Here is a 23340-nt window from a genome sequence, read left to right on the forward strand (position 1 = left end):
TGGTTTGTTTTCAACAGAACCCCTCATTTTCCACTTCTTTGAGTTTGAACACTGCTGATTTGCATTCTCAATTCCTTGGATATCTTTACATATCCCTTTACTGTTTTATATAGTTCAACTAACTTTTACCGCAGATCCTTTGACAATTCTTTTGCTTTCCCCATGACTCAGAATCCCGAATCATCAGTGCAGCACTGGGTGAAAGATGCATGGGTCTGTCAGAAATCCAGAAACTCCTTGACCTTTTATACACACACACTAACTAATTACAAGAAAACAGATCACAGGTGAGGATGGTTACCTTTAATAGCCATTCAAACCCCTTTGTGTCAACTTGTGTGCACGTTATCAGGCCAAAATCACCAGGGTATGTAAACTTTTGATCAGGGTCATTTGGGTAGTTTCTGTTGTCATTATGATTTAAAAAGAGTAAACACAGTTGATTGGTAATAAATGGCTTCAGCCAATCACTAACCATGAGTGAAAGAAAAGTTTTTGTGTTATATATATATCCCCCAATTATCAACCACAAAAGCAATAAGATAAATATCATTCAAGAGGCATGTTTTTCTAACAAAAAAACAGTTTCAATGCTTTTTTGTGCAAAAATGCCGACTCTTGTGCATAGCAATTTCTTAAAGCAGTACACAAGCTATTTACTGCCAGCCTCTGCTTGGGTACAGCAAAAGAAGAGAAGGTAAAGACAAAGTTTTTGAGATGAATCACTGGAGTGATCTGGAATTAAGGAACCCTAAGCATTTTGCTAACAAAGTGTCAGATTCGAATGCGTTTGTTTTAAATGCATATATTTCCCAACACAGCACTTGTGTATAAAAGCAATTAAAACAAGTTATTTTATCTTTTATATTTGCCACCTAAGGCTAAAAGATCCCACTGGGACGGAATACAGAGAGCAGAAAGTGTTCTTTACATGTTCTCTGTTCAGTTTAGGGTTTGTGTTCCTTCCCTCACTGTGGCATGCAGAAAGCTCCCCCTGTGCGGGTGATATAAGCCACAGCTGTCATGTTATAGGATTTCATCTTCATATGTTAGTGAGACAACTGGTTATACTAGGTTCTTAAAGCAATAAAACGCTCTGATGGTGATCTGGCTTTGTGACAACAGACCCCTTCCCACAAGCCGAGAGCCAATCCCATTCAACATGAAAAACGTCCATACATGGCACAGCATAGTTTGCTTAAAAATAAAATATATAAAAATAAAACTGCATTTGTACAAGCTTTATATTTTGCGAGGCAAACTCTTCAGTCTGAAATACAATCTGACAATTTTAGGAGCCACATCTAAATAAATACATTTTAAAACTAACATTTTGAACATCAAAAAGGTTATACTTAAGGAGCATCAATAGACACTGTTTTAATGTGTTAAACCTCACTATGATTAAGTCACTTTATCCTGATCAAATATAACCTTATGTTAGTGATACATGATGTGGGCACAGGGTGCAAGAATAGTACAGACAAGGTAGTAAGGCAAGACTCCCCAATCAGCGACACAGATCCATGAGTTTATAGTTTGTAACGCATGGAGTTAAATTCTGTGTTCTCTAATCCTTTAAAAACTAATACAGGCATGAATTATCCTTTGATTGAGTGTAACGGATCATTTTCTTTTCAAACACTACTTGTTTGATGTATCAAGGGAAAAACGACAGTCTCTCTTATAAAGTGACTCAGCCAAGTCTGAGCTTACACAAAGGATTAACACAGATATTAAAGGGATGTAAACAGATGGGTTACAACCGTAATGGTTAGCCCTGGGTTTCCTATAGCTATGTGTGGGAAGTCTGAGATCAAAAACTATTCACTTGTGTGTTTTAATGATAAATAAAAGAGCTGCAATTGTCACTACAGAACTGCCTTTGACTCTATAGAGAAGATACTGTATGACACTTGTCTCAGATCACACTACTCTCTCTAAAGCAGTTTCAGAAAGTCACATGAAAGCACTTAGTAGGAGAACCTGCTTACGCAAAGACAAAATATACACAGCTTGCTTGCCCCACAGCAAAACATCTCATATTCTTACTCAGCCCCTGCTCGGACACAACAAAAAGAAAAAAGTGCACAACGGCATGGAAAAATACACAAGCTCTACTAAAAGCGTACTGGAAATGAGTGGCACGCATGGCTACATATGAAGTAATACTGTACCAGCTAGCACTGAAAGAACATGAATGTGCCTAAAATAGTTTTACATAGAGCTTAAATATGTTGTCTTTGTTAAGAGCAGCACTTTACCTGTGTGTTTAACCCCTTTTCATGAGTTAAAAAGTTATCTAGGACCAGTAATAAAAATTAAGCTGGTTCTTATGACATGTAATGTTTGCATCGGAATAATGGTAAAATGAATGAACATATTTAGAACTACTACGCGTTTGCCAAAGAGCAGGAAGCCAAAACAAGATTACGTTTACCTCTTGCATTTTAACCAATCAGTGCTGACTCCTACATAACTCCACTCCGGGAGTGAGCACAATGTTGTTATCTATATGGCACACAAAAACTGTCCATAAGCACTGAGATAAGATTAAGATGTGGCCTTAAAGGGACCTACCTAGGCTTAGCTTTCAACAAAGAACACAGAGAACAAAGCATGTTTGATGATAAAAGTACATTGAAAAGTTGCTTAAAATTGCATGCCCTATCAGAGTCAGTGTCATTTTTGACTAGACTGTCCCTTTAACTGGCCACTCCAGGCAAGTCTGTGACTTAGTTCAGTAGGTACAAAAAGGTTAAAGGGACACTGTACACTAATCCATTTATTTAGCCCATCTGGGAGTGTCTACATGGTTGTGTAAAGGGTCTTTTAATATACAGGGGATGGGGGGGTGCTGTTTATTATCAAAGGGACAGTCTAGTCAAAATGAAACGCCCGATTCAGCTTTCTAATTTACTTTTATCATCAAATTTGTTTTGTTCTCTTGGTAATCTTTATTGAAAGCTAAACCTAGGTAGGCTCATATGCTAATGTCTAAGCCCTTGAAGGCCGCCTCTTACCTCATGGCATTTTGACAGTTTTTCACAGCTAGAGGTCATAAGTTTATGTGTGCCATATAAATAACATTATGCTCACTCCAGTTAACTTATTTATGAGTCAGCACTGATCGGCTAAAATGCAAGTCTGTCAAAAGAACTAAAATAAATTTAAAATTCTGCCTGTTTCTAAACCCTTAAACCGCCTCTTATCTCAGTGCATTTTGACAGTTTTTCACAGTTAGACAGCACTAGTTCATGTGTGCCATATAGATAACATTGTGCTCACTACCCTGGAGTTATTTATGAGTCAGCACTGATTGTCTGTAAAAAGCACTGAGATAAGGGGCAGTCTGCAGAGGCTTAGATACAAGGTAATCACAGAGGTAAAAAAGTATATTAATATAACTGAGATAAGGGGCAGTCTGCAGAGGCTTAGATACAAGGTAATCACAGAGGTAAAAAAGTATATTAATATAACTGAGATAAGGGACAGTCTGCAGAGGCTTAGATACAAGGTAATCACAGAGGTAAAAAGTATATTAATATAACTGAGATAAGGGGCAGTCTGCAGAGGCTTAGATACAAGGTAATCACAGAGGTAAAAAGTATAATAATATAACTGAGATAAGGGGCAGTCTGCAGAGGCTTAGATACAAGGTAATCACAGAGGTAAAAAGTATATTAATATAACTGAGATAAGGGGCAGTCTGCAGAGGCTTAGATACAAGGTAATCACAGAGGTAAAAAGTATAATAATATAACTGAGATAAGGGGCAGTCTGCAGAGGCTTAGATACAAGGTAATCACAGAGGTAAAAAGTATATTAATATAACTGAGATAAGGGGCAGTCTGCAGAGGCTTAGATACAAGGTAATCACAGAGGTAAAAAGTATAATAATATAACTGAGATAAGGGGCAGTCTGCAGAGGCTTAGATACAAGGTAATCACAGAGGTAAAAAGTATATTAATATAACTGAGATAAGGGGCAGTCTGCAGAGGCTTAGATACAAGGTAATCACAGATGTAAAAAGTATATTAATATAACTGAGATAAGGGGCAGTCTGCAGAGGCTTAGATACAAGGTAATCACAGAGGTAAAAAGTATAATAATATAACTGAGATAAGGGGCAGTCTGCAGAGGCTTAGATACAAGGTAATCACAGAGGTAAAAAGTATATTAATATAACTGAGATAAGGGGCAGTCTGCAGAGGCTTAGATACAAGGTAATCACAGATGTAAAAAGTATATTAATATAACTGAGATAAGGGGCAGTCTGCAGAGGCTTAGATACAAGGTAATCACAGAGGTAAAAAGTATATTAATATAACTGAGATAAGGAACAGTCTGCAGAGGATTAGATACAAGGTAATCACAGAGGTAAAAGGTATATTAATATAACCGTGCTGGTTATGCAAACCTGGGGAATGGTAATAAAGGGATTATCTATCTTTTTAAACAATACAAATTCTGGAGTAGACTTTCCCTTTAACTATAGAGTCACTGTGCATTCATTAATTTATATATATATATATGTAATTAATAAAAAAAAAACTACACAAAACAGCAGTTTAAAATAAAAAGGAGAAATATTACGGAACCTATAACTTTACCAGAATAGCCTCTGGTCCAGGGAGATGTAACGAATAGTCAAACACGCTGTGCACGCAGCCTCCCATGCAGAATGACAATATTTTGCTGAAATCAGTTACATACATTTTTTTTCCTGAGGTCAGATATATGAAAAGGGCCCTTCCAGAGTGGGCACCGAAGGTAGCCCCCCACCCCTTTTTATGGCAGGTCATAAAAAGCCCTGCAGCTCTGGCTGAAGTTATTGAATCACTTATAATTTTGTTATGTATATCCAGAACCCATATAAGCAATCCCCTCATAACATGAGGATTTATTTAATATTAAACATGACGTCTGTCATATTTTGTCACCCAGTAACATACATGCAGGGCATATGAATAGACCAGTCTGGTCGCCAATGGCGAGTAAAAATTCTTGCGGGCAAGTAAAATTTTCAATCAATTGCGATCTCACCATGGCAGCTTTGCACTATATTTTGGGGGGCATAATATTGTGTCCTAGCTTTTTTTGCAAGCTTAATACTGCATCTGCACTATTTTTTTTTACAGCAGCCCCTTAATACCAGCTTGTGGTCCGGTGTTAGTGATGTCAGGGCGCACTATAATATTTGGCAGCATTGATACAAGCTTGTGTTCCGGATCGGATTGATGTCACAGCCTCGTTAAAGGCAGACGCTTTATGTTTTGTGGGGCACAATACTAAGTACCTTGTTACCGATGTCGCAGCTGTTGCACAATTTTGTATGGACTACAATACCAGCGGAAATAATGAAAGACAGTGCTGCGCAGGTTTGTATTACTCTATATTTTGCAGACTTACTGATAATTCCTGTTCCATTTCAAAGTGATGGTTATATGATGTGGCGCTATCTTAATAATGTCAGTGAACCGTCAAAGAAGGTGGTGGTAGATGATGCAGAAAAGAGAGAAAGGGACAGACAATATGAAAAGGAGAGACAATTCAGACAGCTAATTAATTAATAAGGGGGAAAATAGAGAGATAGTGGCTTGTGTACAGCTATAAACAGGTTATGCTATTATTGTATGCCAGGCATTTTCAAACAAACAGAAAGCATTTGTGGAAGGTACCAGCACAATGAAACTTGAAGGTATTCGATCACATGAGCTTTCATCAGGGCATCTGTGGAGTATCCAGTGTGAGTCAAACCGGAAATTAAAACAGACTGAAACACCTGCTGGACAGACAATCATGACATGACAAAGGCACAGGGAGAGAGAAACTAAAACTACTGTTTCGCAACGCTCATCTCCTTGCCATTAAATCAAGGTCTTTAACTTTCTAGATTTGTGCAAGTAAGTGTGTTTTTATTGTATAAAGTGAGTTTGGCTTTTCCCTAACTTTCTGCTTAATTTATAATACTTTCTGTGCTAAATGGTAATTTGTATCTTTTTTTTTTTCTACAGACTTGACAAAATGAAGGGTTTTGATGTTAGAGATACCGATCTTAAAGAGACACTGAACCCAAATTTTTTGTTTCATGATTCAGATAGAGCATGAAATTGTAAGCAACTTTCTAATTTACTCATTATCATTTTTTCTTTGTTCTCTTGCTATCTTTATTTTAAAAGCAGGAATGTAAATCTTAGCAGCCAGCCCATTTTAGGTTCAGCACCATGGATAGCGCTCGTTTATTGGAGGCTTACATCTACCCACAATAAGCAAGCATAACCCAGGTTCTCAACCAAAAGTGAGCTGGCTCCTATGCATCACATTCCTAATTTTTAAATAAAGATATCAATAGAACAAAGAAAAATTGATAATAGGAGTAAATTAGAAAGTTGCTTAAAATTGTATGCTCTATCTGAATCATGAAAGAAAACATTTGGGTTCAGTGTCCCTTTAATGCCATATCAACGCGGTCATTTGTACACTTTATTGCACAAGAAGAAAGACTACATACAAAAACAAAATATGGAGCTGCCAAGTTTCTTGTAGTCTTGTGTGATGGTTCAGTTGTGGAGGAAGAAATTATTTATGCCAGATTTGCAATAGAAGGCAAGGTACACACAAGATTTGTGGCTTTGCAGTCAGTTGAAAAGGCTGATGCTGAAACAATTTCTCAGGCAGTAAATGCAGCAGTTACACAACACCTTGACCAGTCGTGGAAGGAGGAACTAGTTGCAATAGGCACTGATGGAGCAGCAGTTACACAACACCTTGACCAGTCGTGGAAGGAGGAACTAGTTGCAATAGGCACTGATGGAGCAGCAGTTACACAACACCTTGACCAGTCGTGGAAGGAGGAACTAGTTGCAATAGGCACTGATGGAGCAGCAGTTACACAACACCTTGACCAGTCGTGGAAGGAGGAACTAGTTGCAATAGGCACTGATGGAGCAGCAGTTACACAACACCTTGACCAGTCGTGGAAGGAGGAACTAGTTGCAATAGGCACTGATGGAGCAGCAGTTACACAACACCTTGACCAGTCGTGGAAGGAGGAACTAGTTGCAATAGGCACTGATGGAGCAGCAGTTACACAACACCTTGACCAGTCGTGGAAGGAGGAACTAGTTGCAATAGGCACTGATGGAGCAGCAGTTACACAACACCTTGACCAGTCGTGGAAGGAGGAACTAGTTGCAATAGGCACTGATGGAGCAGCAGTTACACAACACCTTGACCAGTCGTGGAAGGAGGAACTAGTTGCAATAGGCACTGATGGAGCAGCAGTTACACAACACCTTGACCAGTCGTGGAAGGAGGAACTAGTTGCAATAGGCACTGATGGAGCAGCAGTTATGCTGGGGAAAAATGGAGGAGTTGTGCAGAAACTAAAAGGACAGAGAAAGCGTTGTTGCAATTCATTGCATGAGTCACCGCTTGGAGCTCAGTGTCAGGGACACAGCAGCCAATAATGAGTCATCGGAGGTTAAAGGATCTACTTCTAGGTTTATATTTATTTTATCATGTCGGCACTCAACCATACAAATCTTAAGAACAGCTATGCTTCTTTGAAAATGAGGACACAATTGCCTACACAAGCAGATGGGACACGATGGGTAGGCCACTTCTGGCGTGAACTTAACCATTTCCTCAAAGGTTACAAAGCAGCCATACAACATCTTGATCAGGTGTGTAGACCTCTGCCCCTTCCCTCTGCTCTCTCTCTCTCTCTCTAGCCTTCCCTTTCTCCCCATGTCTCTCAAGCCCCTTTTCTCTCCCTCCATTTCACCCTCCCCACTCCTGTCCCTCTCTCTGTCTCTTTCCCCAACCTCTAACTCCTTTATCCCTCCTGTGCTGCTCTCCTTCACTCTCTTTCTCTAGCTCTCCCTCCCTCTCTCAAAATTAGGAAACCAAAATATCCCAGAGAGCGAAAGAAAGAATAAAAAAGGAGAGATAAGCAGGGCAATTATGTATACTTTCTGTTTATTTCTAGGTCCAAGCCATTGGAACTCTGATCAGTCAGTTTCAGCCAGTACTAGAGGCACAGGATGTTAATTGTAGGAAAATAGAGACTGAATGGATAGTTCTGAAGACTAGTTTATATAACAAGAATGATTGGGAGAAGAAGCTGAAAACTGTCACCTGGCCTGAACTCAGAGAATTCTGAGATAAATGTGGCCACCTTTTGAGTTTGATGGACTTGATCCTAACTTTGCTAGTCAGCACATCAGAATGTGAAAGAGGCTTTTCCAAAATGAAGATGATCAAAAGTGACTGGCGCTGCTCCCTCATAACTTCAACTTTTGTCACATTTAATGATTGTAAACCTTCATTCTGCACCAGTAGATCAATTTGATCCAAGTGACGCATTAAGGCATTGGGCAACAGAAGGGCCATGAAAGAGAAATGTCACATACAAAAAGGTCTACAAATGAAACATCAAATTTAGTAATTGCTGAGGTTCCAATCCCTTTTGATCATCTTGAAAATTAGAAGGAGCAAGCAGAAGAGTTTAAGGTGTCACGACTTAATGAGGTTTAGGATTGTGAGTTGAACTTCCCAGAGCACTCTGACTCAGAGTGACATCTGTTAACAGTTTCAACGTTTCATGTGCAGCATAGATCAGGTACTTTCTGTATTGACTTCAATACAATGACTGAGGCTCTGTTACTAATTTTATTTTCAATATTTGCTTAAAATATATCAATACTAGTTCACTAAAGTCTAATTTTGCACTACTCCGTAGTTCAATGATTGTGTAATTGGAACATTGTCAGGAAATCTATACAAAAAGAATACAAGTTTTTGGGATTATAACAACAAGGTGTACTTTGTCATTTTTAATGTATAATGTACACACATGCAAGGAAATGTTCTTGCTGGATGTGGGCAAGTTCATTTTTTGGGTAATCATAGGCGCTGTGCATGGTATTAAAACATGTCAAGATATCCAAGAGGGTTACCGTTAATTGACCAAAGGACTGTGCCTTGATAGACACTGTTTCCTGTCACGCTATTCACATCTTGGGGCCATAAACTGTCCTAAGACACCGGGATTCTAGTTGTGTGCAATAAAACGTAAAAACCCGACCACCTGTCAAATAGTTTAAGGATAAACAGGGAGATACTCCTAATAAAATAAAATAAATCAGCAAACAAAGAAGTTAACCCCTTACAACCTAAAATTATGCGGTCTTCATGACAGACATCTTCTATTTTCAAATGTACCTTTTCTTAGTATCCTTTATTGAGAAAGAATATCTACATATCCTACACTACTGTAGCTACTGACTGGTGGCTACAAACACACCTCTCCATTGGCTCATCAGGGCTCTCAGTAGTACGTCCCTGCTCTTGAGCTGACATCCTTTTTCATGGGTTAAACAGTAACGCACTAATAAAATGCTTGAACATATTAGAGCATTTTCTTTTTGCACTTTTATGACTATTTAAAACACTATTGCTCTCAGGTTCCATTGAATAGCCCAATACTGAGCTGAAAGGCGCCAATTTTCCTTACAAAGCTAAATGCAACTTCAGGAAGTTACTAGATTGAAAGCAGATTCCCATATCAAGTAGTTGTCAGTATAGCTGTATACGTTCTGTATCGTGCCTTTACATGTACTGGACAAATTATACTAACTACTGCTGGTTTAGCATCTGAAATACTGTACCTCACTGACATAAAATCAGATCATTGTCTTCATGCCAGCAAAATCTCACGTAATAGCTACTCATGTGACCAATGCAACATGCTGGTTCAGCTTTTGACAATAGATGCCAACTGGAAGCAATTAAGACTGCACCTTCCAGGACTCACAGTCCAGGCACCAGATGGATAGACTTTGTGACGGCAACAAACTTTTTTTTTTTTTGTTCTCTGTAGATCGATAGTCAGAAAGACCCTATCCAAAAGTGAAGTCTGTAAGAGGAGGCTGGGTGCTTGGGAATTCTGGAGGGCAACATTATTTGCTCTCTTGCGTTAGACACATTGTAGGTCATAGACTACATCAGTTTTACACGCCTAACCCAGAAACAGACGCACGAGGGCTCTCAATCAGCGTATTAGACAAGAAAGGGGTGAGGTTTACTTTTAGACGAGACCTTTTCCAATGACTAAAGTCATTTTACATGGGTACAGAATCTGTTATGGATGTACATATTGATAAAGGAAGGAATAAAAATTATGTTCAGCAACATTTTATAGTAGTCAAGAATAATAGTACATTCATTTGGAAAAGGCTTAAAAGGACAGTATACACCATTTTTTTTATCTAACTGCATGTAATAGACACTACTATAAAGAAGAATATGCACAGGTGCTGATCTAAAAATACAGTATAAAACTTTTTTTTTTTTAAACTTACTTAGAAGCTCCCAGTTTAGTACTGTTGATGAAGTTAGGCTGGAACACCCTGTGAAAGGGGCTGGGAAAGCAGAAGGAGCAACCCCCCACCCCCATATGAAAAGACAGATTAAACAAACAGGAGCAGGCAGGAGTATGTAGACCTGGGTCTACATCTGATACTTTGGGGCTTGGTTAGGAGTCTGAAAATCAGCACGATGTTATTAAAAATTAAGCAAAACTATACATTGTTAAAAAAAAAAAACACTCCCAGGTGGGCTATAAAAATGCATCATACACAAAACATATAGTGTACTATGTCCCTTTAATCTTTAAATATGTTGTGATTCATGCATTTTAATGAATCTCAGTAAATTCTAAACGGCACAGGATATATATTATAGGAACTATTGATATAGAGTGTACTGACATTGCACAATACAATAGTAGCTGCATACAAGAATATGATGGCTAAAAATAGTCTGAGAATGTACATGTCACTGAGGCAATGAGCTCCTGGTGTAGCAGAGACATAATAAATGATCGTCCCATCTGGCAACAAGGCCACAGTTGACAATTTTATTTGTAAACCGAACAACATGAACAGAGATCCACTGTCAGCATTTAAAGGGACAGTCTACCATAGACAGATCACCCTGTACCACATAAAAACCAGGTCAACAATTTTCAATCTGCTAAACATGTGAACAAAAAGATGAGAATAAACAGTGTTACCATATTACATAAAACAAGGCTGGGGAAATGACACTGTGACACATGCACTTCCAAACAGCTACCCCAATAATTTTCCAATAAGCAAAAGCATGTGATCATCACAATTAACATTATCTGCTTATGGCATAGATGCAACCCCACTGAAGCACGCAGTTTTTTTTACCTAGGATTTAAGGGGATAGGAAAGTCAAAATTAAAACTTGCATGATTCAGGCATACCATGATTTTAATACACTTTTAAATTCAATTTTATTTTCAAATGTACTTTGTTCTTTTGGTATCCATTCTTGAAAAAGAATATGTACATATCCTTCACTAGTGAGAGCTAGCTGGTGATTGGTACCTGCAGACAGTTGTCTCTTGTGATTGGCTGGCTAGATGTGTTAATCTAACTCTAATTAGTGCATTACTGATCCTTCAGCAAAGGATATTGAAATAATTAAGCAGATTTGATAACAGAAGTAACCTTTTTTTTTTTTATATAAGTTGAATGTATCTGAATCCCGAAATAAAAAAAATAAAAATGTGGGTTTCATGCCCCCTTAGGAACAAGGTGACATTGCAATTAACCCCCCTTGCTGCAAGGCAATGGTATTACCACTCAGGCTGCAATGCTGGGGGAACAATAGTTCACTCAACCCCTTGTGTGCTAAACAAGAAAAAAAAACATTGGGGCGACAACAGAAATCAACCCACTATCTGTCAGAGCGGAAACCTTTATTTTATTATGATAATTATGTATTTTCCAATCCGGCACTGCATCAACAGTAATTAAAGGGACAGAAAACCACAGAATTGTCTCTTGGATTTGTATAGAACATAAAGGTTTAAATAACTTTCCAATTTACTTCATTCTCTTGTTATCCTTTGCTGAAGGAACAGCATTGCAATACTGGCAACTAGCTGTACACATCTAGTTAGCCAATCGCAAGAGACAAATATGTCCAGACACCAATCGGCAGCTAGCTCTCACTAGTGTAGGATATGTGAGTATTCTTTTTCAACAAGGGATACCAAGAGAACAAAGCACATTTGAAAATAGAAGTGAATATAAAAGTGTCTTAAAATGACCTGCTCTGTCTGAATCATGCAATATTAGGTTTGACTTTCCTATCCCTTTAACACCTTATTAGCCAGCTATGGCTGCAATTGTATGAGGAGGACAGTGACAGAGAGGAGGATACTACTGTGGTTGTATAATTAACCCCTCAGCTGTCAAATAGAGGTGCAACACATGTGAGTAGACACTACAGCAAGTGCACAAGGATGCAATTCAAACAGCAGCTCCCAGCACTAGCAGCTGTCAAGTCCACCTGATCACCGCAGAGGATGTTGGGAATTGTTGTCCTAGAGTTTATTTAGTACTCAAGTATCTAGTGTTTCAAGACCACATCCCCCAGAAACCCCATCACACCCAATGCTCTGGTATAGCAAAATAGACAATCATAAAGTGCATAGTCTTCAACATTCACCCAAAACAACACTATAAACCTTCAGCCGGTGATGCAATGGGCTGCAGCCTTCTCTGGTAGCTAAGGGGTTACATTTAGCTTTATTAAAACTGCTGTTACAGACCAGCCAGTGACCCTCCAGCCGTTACCTGAACACCCAGTCGCCCTCCCCCGCCTACTCCGGACAGTACCAAACACCCAGAGCCGGGTGACCGTCTATAGCAAGCAGTATATGTAGCAGCCTGTTTACCTCACAGCTCCTCAGGGCGCCGCCATCTTGCGTCGCAGCGCTCCCTTCGCGAACAGCATCTGCTTCCGCGTGAATCCACAAGTAGTGCGCCGAGCCTTCCTTCTCATGCACCACTGTACCTATTTGGACGAGACTCTTAGGGTCTCACGGAACACACATGGGTGATGATATACCGGAGGTAATTTTCAAGACAAGATTCTTATGTCATTTAGGTAGGCGGAGGAATATATGTAAGGCAGTAATAAGTAACTCTCGTGACATGGGTGCCGGAACTATAATCACTGTAATGACGTCATTGCCCAGGTATAAAAGTCCCGTGGGAGGCGGGAGAGTGTCATATGATTGTGTGAGCCAGTGTGGGGAGAGCAGGAGGTTATGGGATGAGGTGAAACTTGATAAATGGGTTTCTTTAATATGTGAGTTGTTCTCTGTTTAATAAACTTATTTATTGCCTCATGCTAAAATAGTACTATAATCAAGGGTAAATACATCCTCAAGTGCACAACTTGTGGCTGTGAAGTGTTCAAAGTAGGAGCTAGGGTTGCCATTTTTCGTTAAAGAAAATACAGGGCATAATAATTAATATGTATTTGCATAAATAATTCAACAGCATGAGAGGCCAAAGGAGATATTTTAAATAATCATTTATTATAAGAATCCCATATTCTTGGCACAGGAATCACCATAACTGCACCTTCTATTATTATTATTGGTTATTTGTAGCGCGCCAACAGATTCTGCAGCGCTAAATAAGTATTATTTATTATTAATATTGACCTAAACCATTAAAATACCTGCGGTGTCAGTAAAATGCCATCTAGGTCACTTAGTGTGATGTCTCCCACAAGTAAAGGGTCTATATGTGTGTGGTAAAGCTACGTATGTGACCCGCAGTAATGCAGACATCCCAGGTCTCCCTGATTGTAATAGCGGCTCCCTGATGCAAGCAAATGGAATGCAATCTCCCTGTAACTCCAAGTACCATGATCCAATGTGGCCCAAATCCGGAAAAGTGTTTTTTTAAGGAATGCCTTTAGTTACTGGGACGTTATAGAACCCTCAAAGTACCATGATCCAATGTAGCCCAAATCTGAAAAAGTGTTTCTTTAAGGAATGCCTTTAGTTACTGGGACGTTATAGAACCCTCAAAGTACCATGATCCAATGTGGCCCAAATCCGGAAAAGTGTTTCTTTAAGGAATGCCTTTAGTTACTGGGACGTTATAGAACCCTCAAAGTACCATGATCCAATGTAGCCCAAATCCGAAAAAGTGTTTCTTTAAGGAATGCCTTTAGTTACTGGGACGATATAGAACCCTCAAAGTACCATGATCCAATGTGGCCCAAATCCGGAAAAGTGTTTTTTTAAGGAGCCTTTAGTTACTGGGACGATATAGAACCCTCAAAGTACCATGATCCAATGTGGCCCAAATCCGGAAAAGTGTTTCTTTAAGGAATGCCTTTAGTTACTGGGACGTTATAGAACCCTCAAAGTACCATGGTCCAATGTGGCCCAAATCCGGAAAAGTGTTTCTTTAAGGAATGCCTTTAGTTACTGGGACGTTATAGAACCCTCAAAGTACCATGATCCAATGTGGCCCAAATCCGGAAAAGTGTTTCTTTAAGGAATGCCTTTAGTTGCTGGGACGTTATAGAACCCTCAAAGCATCAGTAACCAAAAAGCCCTCACTGATTTTAATAAAATAAAACACAAATACTACCTTATTTACTGCACGTAATCAAACTCTGTATTCTAAAATATTTAAGCATTCAACAAGCGTACGGTCACTGGAAAATATGTTTATTGTATGTGGTTGTGCAATAAAGCTACTTTTTTTAATGTGACTTTAGTGGGAAGCTAATTTAATGATAAGTCTCTATCTTATTTAGGGTTTCAAGGTGTCCAATATATAACTGGGGGGGGCGCAGTAGCGGGTGACGCCACCTCCCTGAAATGAGTTTTTGCAGGTTGGGATGTCTGAGTAATGGTGGTTTCTCATGTTCTTTGGTAAATACAAAGAAACTACTGTGTTACAGCAAGTGCTGCTCTCTCATAACAGTCAGTGAAAACCAGGTGACTTCTTACAACATAATAAAATATACGTAAATGTTTTGACTAATTCAGCGCTAGGAAACTGGTGCCATTTTGTGCACTGTACATGGCTCCTTAGTCATCACACATAGGACCACTATTATCACCACTTAGCATCCCGCAGTAGAACAGTTTAAACCCTCTGTGTGCGGGAGTAGGTTAAAGAGACAATAGAGGTTTTATTGTACAATTGTCAAGGTGTCAAGTCATCATAAACAGTCTATAATGCATGGGGATGGATGTGCCAGTGATACTGTACAGCAATCATACTCTATGGAGAACATGCACTTATTTTAAAGACCAGTTCTTGCACTGCTGCACACACTAGTGTAGTCTCACAAGCTGCTAAAGTCTTTGAAGAAACTGGCTGAAATATTTTATTATATTGAAGTTTTTGTTTGTATAACTCATACATACCTGGATAAAGACAGTTGTCATGTCATTTATTAATTTACCTTTGTCACATACTCACTAAGGGCAGATTACGAGTGGAGCTCTATATTGCGCTTACGTGAGCACAATGTTTGCCCTCCACTCAGTAATACCATTGCACGTAAATGTGTGCTGGTATTACAAGTACAGCGCACCCACGTTCGCATTGCTGCAAGCCAAGTGCTCTCAAGAGTGCGCTTTCGTTGTCTAATTTTCACGTCGGCAGCCACGGCAAACAACCTTTTAGAGAGCAATTTAGGGAGCAATTTGCGCAGCATTGGGCAGCAATAAATAAATATGTATATGCTTATTTACAAATACATTGATGTGTTTATATGTCTAAATACAACTGTTAACAAATAAATATATATGCATATACATATATATTTATAGAGAAAACACAGTCCCCCATTGAAAGACACTTTAGGTGCCGTTTTTTTCTTTTCTTCTAACAGCCCACATCCCCTCACTTTAACCCATTATAACTGCTTTGTGAAGTTTAAAAAAAAAAAAATGCTTAGATTTATATTTTATTTTAATGTACTGTCTTCTTTATTTTGGGGGCAATTGGGGCAACTTTTTATTTTTAACCAGAGGTCTGACCTGTGGTCAATTGCACTTAGCGCAAAATGAAACCGCAAGCATTAACCAGACACGTGTAAGGGCTAGTTATTTAAAGTGCGCCCGTAAACTGCATATTTGCCTCAATACGGGTACACATTAAGATAGTTCTCCACTCGTAATTTTACCGTATGTGTTTGTACAAATTACACAAATGCTGACTGATTTAATGTAAACTAGTAAAGTGTGGACATGTTGTGGATGTTAAATTATGTGATAGTTTTGGTGGGAGAGGGTGACACACATAAAAGCTCTAATTGTTGTGTTAAACTGTACTCAGCTCTAAGCCTGTGCATTATCAGTTATGACTTGCAGGATAGCAGTTACCTGTATAGCAGCCTCAACCTCTCTTGCATCTCAAATTGAAGGAGGTGTTATCACTCAACACTCTAGCTTTTAATTTATAATCTTGGAATGATGATTGGCTTTTTCAGGGGGCATCAAGTCTAGACACTTCTACAACATGACAAGTTTTTTTTTTATGTATGTAACATGGTTTTATTTATTACATAATACTTTGTTTCAACCAGTCCGGTCAAAAAAAACTCACAATCCATTTCACATTTGTAAAGTATATACAGGATTAGAATTTCAGCAGACATTTTAGCACCTTAGGGTATTCCGTTTACTCTCTAAAAGTGATATAGCTGGCGTAACTCCATGGCCTAGTACAGACTGGAGTAGCTGGCTACAGCATTTTAGATGATTGTGGATCATTGTGGTTTAGTGTGATACCTTATGCTAGACCTCAATATTTCTTAGTCTGCTTGAGGCCAGCAGATCTCAGTGGCTCCTGAGCAGTACTTTAATAAACACATAGACTTGCAGGGTCATTTCTGCATTACACTATCTCTTTAATAACAACTTTATCCTGACATTCTGGCATCTGTTTAGTGTTTGTTCTATAGTAATGTCACAATCGCTTTTTGCAAATAAAAAACAGCCACACCCTCAGTTGCTGATAATTTTACATTTTATGTTTCCAGACATCCCAACCTGCAAAAACTAATTTCAGGGAGGTGGCTTCACCCGCTACTGCGCCACCCCCCCTCCCTCTCTCCCAGTTATATATTGGACACCTTGAAACCCTAAATAAGATAGAGACTTATCATTAAAGTAGTTTCCCACTAAAGTCACATTAAAAAAGTAGCTTTATTGCTAAACCACATACAACAAACCTATTTTCCAGTGACCGTACGCTTGTTGAATGCTTAAATATTTTAGAATACGATGTTTAATTACGTGCAGTAAATAAGGTAGTATTTGCGTTTTTATTTTATTAGAATCAGTGGGGCTTTTTGGTTACTGATGCTTTGAGGGTTCTATAACGTCCCAGTAACTAAAGGCATTCCTTAAAGAAACACTTTTCCGGATTTGGGCCACATTGGACCATGGTACTTTGAGGGTTCTCTAACGTCCCAGTAACTAAAGGCATTCCTTAAAAAAACACTTTTCCGGATTTGGGCCACATTGGATCATGGTACTTTGAGGGTTCTATATCGTCCCAGCAACTAAAGGCATTCCTTAAAGAAACACTTTTACGGATTTGGGCCACATTGGATCATGGTACTTGGAGTTTCAGGGAGATTGCATTCCATTTGCTGGCATCAGGGAGCCTCTATTACAATCAGGGAGACTCCCTGAACTTCAGGGAGATTTGGGATGTCTGTGTTTCCATGTCGCAATAAGACTGAAACACAGACAAGACTGTTACTTATAGCAGCTATTTAATCCCCCAAAAATGTGACCATAAACACCCACTCTGCCTGTGCTTGTCTTGGTGCAGATTGTTCTATATAATGTTCTCTGTTACTTGATGAAAAACAATGTCTCCAATTTTTTTCAGCAAAACATACTACAGCTCCATCATGTGGACAATTCCCAAAGTGCAGGTTGTTTTTCTCCAGGAACAAAGCAGATTGGATAGTAAATAATAACTCCAGCATTTCTAGGCGCTGAGATACTGTTTCTCCAAATGCTTTTGTCTCTGTGCACGTAATAACATCATAAATCTAACACTGCTTAAAACTGAGCCAAAGGTAGTAGCCGACAGCGCATTCAGATTGAACCAATATTTTTATGAGCTAATTATCTATATTGCAATACTATTTGCATAGATGTCATAAGTATGTAAATTCATGTTCCTCTGTAGATGTTAAACTCCAAACCCGAGTTACTAACGCTATTTCATGTAGTGCTCGGAAGTTCAGTTTAAATTGTATTTATTTTTTTATTTGAAGGTGGCAGCTAAAAAGGGTTTTGTATGGAATAATTATTTATCATGGAGACATCATTTCAGACTAGAAAATGAGATGCATGCTTTTTATTAAATAAATAAAGCTGAGAAAGGGCCAGAAATACTGTCTTAAAAGCGTCAGGGACAGTAATTACAATTTTTTTCTGCAGTCTTATGATAGACTTAATAATATTTTATAGGAGAGCGCCTATATTTTGTCAATATTAAAAAAATTGAATTTAAAGAATGTAACAATATATACAATATACAAAGAGATTTCCTCAAGTGTTTATTAGCAATGGAAATAGAAATATATATTTAAAGTGAAGGTAAAGTTTGCTCGCAAGCAGTATTTAATCAAGCACCTTGTGAAATATACAGTCGCTAGCTTATTTTCTGGGCTACATTACATATTTCTATAATAAATGTATTTTGTTCTTTCCTACCGTTCCGTTATAAACTCCTCCCATGATCCATTTCCTTATTTCTTAGCTTATGACATGTAGAGCGGTCCCACCCACTCTATACGTGTCTTCAATGCTTGTGCACGGCGAAGGAAACCACTGCGCATGCGCAAAACATCATCGCCGATCGAAAATGCACATGCGTTAATGCCAGTTTTTGCTACGTAATGTTGTGTGAATAAGGAAATTTGCAGTAAGCATGCGCGAAACAGGTCCGCGCTTTGTTTTTCAGGGAGTGTGAAAAAGCTAACGCATGCGCAGAGCGTGTAAGATGGCGATGAGCCGTCTAACGGCCAGAAAGTCAATTGGCTGGTGTAAAAACGTGACCAGCAGGGTAAAAAAAATGTTTTATTATTGGTTGAATTTGACTCTTGAGATATAGAAAATAAAAACGGCGAAAACTCATATTAACCATAAAATTATAAAATTTGATGAATGAAAGTGACATTTATTTCTGCTGCAATGTAGATAATTACATTGGAATAGAACGAAATTTACCTTCATTTTAATCATATATTAAAATATGTATTTAAATAGCAGCTATCTTCATAGAACGCAAGAGAAACTACAGATTCAAAAAGCTATCCCCCTTAAAAAGGGAAATAAAAGATAGTGCTTAAAAAGTAAAAATAATTTTCAACTCAGTCAAAGTATTTACCAAATCTAATAAAAATGTAAGAAATAGATAACAATATTGGCAATAAAAATACCAAAATTGATACTTGCACAATGAATAATACAACGCCAGGAAACGCAATCAAGTAGAATAGTATAACAGCTGGTTAATCCTCAGAGACCTACTACGCGTTTCAAGGAGCAAATCCTCTTCATCAGAACTTGATTGCGGTTCCTGACGTTGTTTTTCACGGACTGTGCATCTTGACCTCTATACCTCATTGTGATATTTATAGTGCAAGTATCAATGTTGGGAGTTTTATTGACAATATTGTTATGCATTTTTTACATTTTTATTACATTTGGTACATTGACTGTTAAAAATTATTTTTTAAGCTCTGCCTTCTATTTCCCTTTTTAAGGGGGGTAGTTTTTTTTAATCTTATGATAGATTAACATATCAGCAGAGTCAGAATGTTGTTAAAACAAATTAAAGGGGCAGGAAACCCCAACATTTTCTTTCATGATTTGGATAAAACATACAGTTTTAAACAACATTCCAATTTACTTCTATTTGTCTAAGTTGCTTCATTATCTTGTTATCCTTTGTTGAAGTAACAGCATTGGACTACTGGCAACTAGCTGAACACATCTAGTTAGCCAATCACAAGAGACAAATGTGCCCAGGCACCAATCAGCAGCTAGCTCCCACTAGTGAAGGATACGCGCATATACTTTCTCAACAAAGGGATATCAAAAATACGAAGCACATTTGAAAAAATATTTAAATTTAAAAGTGTCTTAAAATGGCACATTCTGTCGGAATCATGCAAGTTTAAATTTAACTTTCCTATCCCTTTAACACCTCATTTGCTGCAGTTGTTTATCAATGATGAAAGTCCATCCACCATTGTCCTTATTTGGTGGAGCCAGTGTGTACTTGAGTCTGGGGATGAGAGGATGTGTCACTGCCATTGTGTTTACAAAATCTCCAATGTTTGACTTAATCTGAAATGTTAGGATAACTAAATAAGTAAGAGATGTGGCAGGGTTAGGCTTGTGAAATTACACAATTTTCAGACTGGAATAGAAGTCAAAATAAATAATGAAAATATACTGAAACATTGTTTTACTGTGCACAATTCATCATTTTATATTACAATCGCAGTGATTACTGTCATGTTAACTAATTCCTTAAGTGTTCAGTTTACTTAAAAAAAAGTAAAACTTGCTGTACAGAAGTAAGGATGGATGCAAGAAAAACGGGAAGTGAATTATATGGCACTTGCAGAGTTAACAGTTGTCATGGAACTATCTTCAGTAGCATGTACTGGTTTCTGTTAGCACAGCTGCAAAGCTTTAAGCGACTCTGTGCCCTATGCGAAAGAGATTTTCCAAAAATAATTACCATATGCAATTGTAGTTTTAACTTGATCAAATGAGCCTTTATCAGCTTTGCTTTCTAGGTACAGGTAGCCCTCAGTTTATGCCGGGGTTAGGTTCCAGGAGGAATGGTTGTAAATCGAAACCGTTGTAAATTGAAACCCAGTTTATAATGTAAGTCAAAGGGAAGTGAGGGGGTTAGGTTCCAGGCCCCTCTCAAAAAAGCTTTTCAATAGCAGTCACATGACTGAAAAAAAAGGTTGCTATTCTTTCTGAAACGGCGCAAATTGAACCGGCGTAAACCGAGGGCCACTTGTACTTATACCCTGGATTGATACATTTGGTTATTCAGGCTAGACAGGAAATCAATCATTCTTTTTTTTCTACCAACCAAATGGTGCCATGTTTGAGAGGATTTGGTACTGTATATATTTAACTAAAATAGTTCTCAAGCATTGCATGTCGTGCACTTGAAACAATAACCAACAATAGTCATATTAAAGGGATATGAAACCCAATCATTTTCTTTCATGATTCCGATAGAGCATGCAAATTTAAGCAACTTTCTAATTTTCTCCTATTATCACATTTTCTTCTTTTTCTTGGTATCTGTATTTAAAAAGCAAGAATGTAATATTAGGAGCCGACCCATTTTAGGTTGAGCAATTGGGTAGCGCTTGCTGACTGGTGGCTAAATATAGGGCCAGCTCCATAGATTACCTTCCTGCTTTTTCAAATAATGATACCAAGAGTATTGCTCCTTTTTAATAAAAAATATATTTGCATTTTTTTTTTAAATATAACTGCACAAAGCAGTTTTAAGGGGTTAAAGTGTGCAGATGTGGGGTGTTAGAAAAAAAAAAACGGACATTGTGATCTATGGGGACAGTGTTATTACTATAAATATACACTATGCAGCCACTTTATAAGGTACAGGTACCTTGTGTCGCGTTGAGCGTCCTTTAGGCTTCAAAACAGCCTGAATTTTTCTAGGCATGGAATCAACAAGATGCTGAAAACGTTGTGGAGGTATTGTGTACCATGAAGTCATGAGTGTGTCACGCAACATCTGGAGATTCGACGGAGGTGTAGGCCTGCAGCGAATAGCCCTTTCCAGCTCATCCCAAAGATGTTCAAAAGGGTTGAGATCCGGCAGCCAAAAAATGTCATTGTCATGTTCCAGGAACCATACCATAGTGATGCATGTTTTTTGCACTGCCGCATTATCCTGCTGGAAGAAACCATCTGCCTGAGGATAAACTGTCAACATGAACAGATGCACATGGTCAGCAACAATGTTTACGTACACTGTGGCATTCAGACATGAATCTAGGGGTATCAATGTACCAATCGAGTGCCAGGAAAACATTCCCCACACCATAACACCACCCCAACACCTCGCACAGTTTTCATCAGACATGATGGTCCATGGATAGATGCGGTTTTCACCACATATAAATACATATGTATACACATATAGCTAAATAATTAAAGGTTAGACATAGAATATAAACATACGCAAAAAATATGTGATGTGAGCATCACAGAATTATAATAGAGTACCCTAGGATCAAGGGAATTGGGTAACATAGTAACATAGTAGATGAGGTTAATAAAAGACCGAAGTCCATCGAGTTCAACCTATACAAATATAATTTACTTACAGAAAGCTCCAGTTAATCTTAAATAATCCCACTAAAAGATGACCCATTTAATACAAGCAATCATATCCATGAATTTTATTTCTAGACAGAAATGTATCCAAACAATTTTTAAATGTATCTAGGGTGTTGGCATTAACTACTGTTACGGCACCCCCAGGCATAAAAGGGTTAAACCGCCGTTTAGTAGATCTTCCCTTACAGAGACACAGGCAGCTACCGTAGAACACCAAACTCCCGAACCGGAACCTCACAAATAGCTGCTAGCAGCTGAACAGGAAAAGCCCCCCCCCCCCCAGCGGCTTACACTCCTGGCAATCAGTCTCTAACAGCATACAGTAAATCCCCCCAAAGACGTGACAAGGAACCGTGTTGAGGGTCAAGTAGTGAACAGAAAAATGAATACTTTATTTGAAGGCAGTACACAGATTTATACACCCTGGCATTCCAGATTTACAGAGCTTCAGATTACATAGTGAATTAGTTAAACAGTAAAGCAAACATATGAACAATACATCAAACTTCTAACAATTGTCTATTCATAGGTAAGACAGATTAGCATATCAAGTTAATTAACTGGGGAAGAAAGTTTACTCAGACAATCTGATGTTGGGCAGTCTAGTTAACATAATCACACAAAAACACAATCAGTTTACCCAGCCAGACTCCTGAGACACAATCAGATCTGAAACGTAAATAAAATACATCTTATTACAGAATATAAGAACAGTTCTTATTAGCTATTAAGTCCTTTATGCCCACTTGGTTTATAGAGTCACGATTGCTCCCACAAGGGCACTCACACCCTGTACCCATCCTGTATTTATGGATACAGGGTGACATGGACATAAGACAGAGTTATGAAAGTACATGAGGCCATAGTCTAAAGGAAGCAGGCGGGCAACCAGGCTCCTCCAATGCACAGTGGCGAGATTGGTCTCGTCACATCTCTCCCCTATTCCAAACAAACTAACAGGGTATCTGACCTCCTGCCGGTCAGTGCCCTGGTTAGTCCAGCAACCCACCCATAAAACACAATTAGTAGTACAGCCCAC

At 38.5% G+C, this 23340-nt stretch overlaps 1 protein-coding gene across 4 annotated transcripts in view; it reads right to left on the bottom strand.

The window, feature by feature from the left end:
- The window catches only part of TSC1 (TSC complex subunit 1), a 75269-nt gene extending 62335 nt beyond the window's left edge, over positions 1-12934 (bottom strand). For 3 of the 4 annotated variants that reach the window (XM_053695659.1, XM_053695660.1, XM_053695656.1), the window contains exon 1: positions 12783-12934. The gene's annotated coding sequence lies outside the window, so the exon portion shown is untranslated. Of the gene's footprint in view, positions 1-931; positions 950-12782 lie in introns of those variants that run through there. The other variant, XM_053695658.1, reaches the window with a different exon arrangement.
- Between the last annotated feature and the right edge of the window lie 10406 nt (positions 12935-23340).

Source organism: Bombina bombina, chromosome 12, assembly GCF_027579735.1.
Source record: "Bombina bombina isolate aBomBom1 chromosome 12, aBomBom1.pri, whole genome shotgun sequence".
NCBI lineage: Eukaryota > Metazoa > Chordata > Amphibia > Anura > Bombinatoridae > Bombina > Bombina bombina.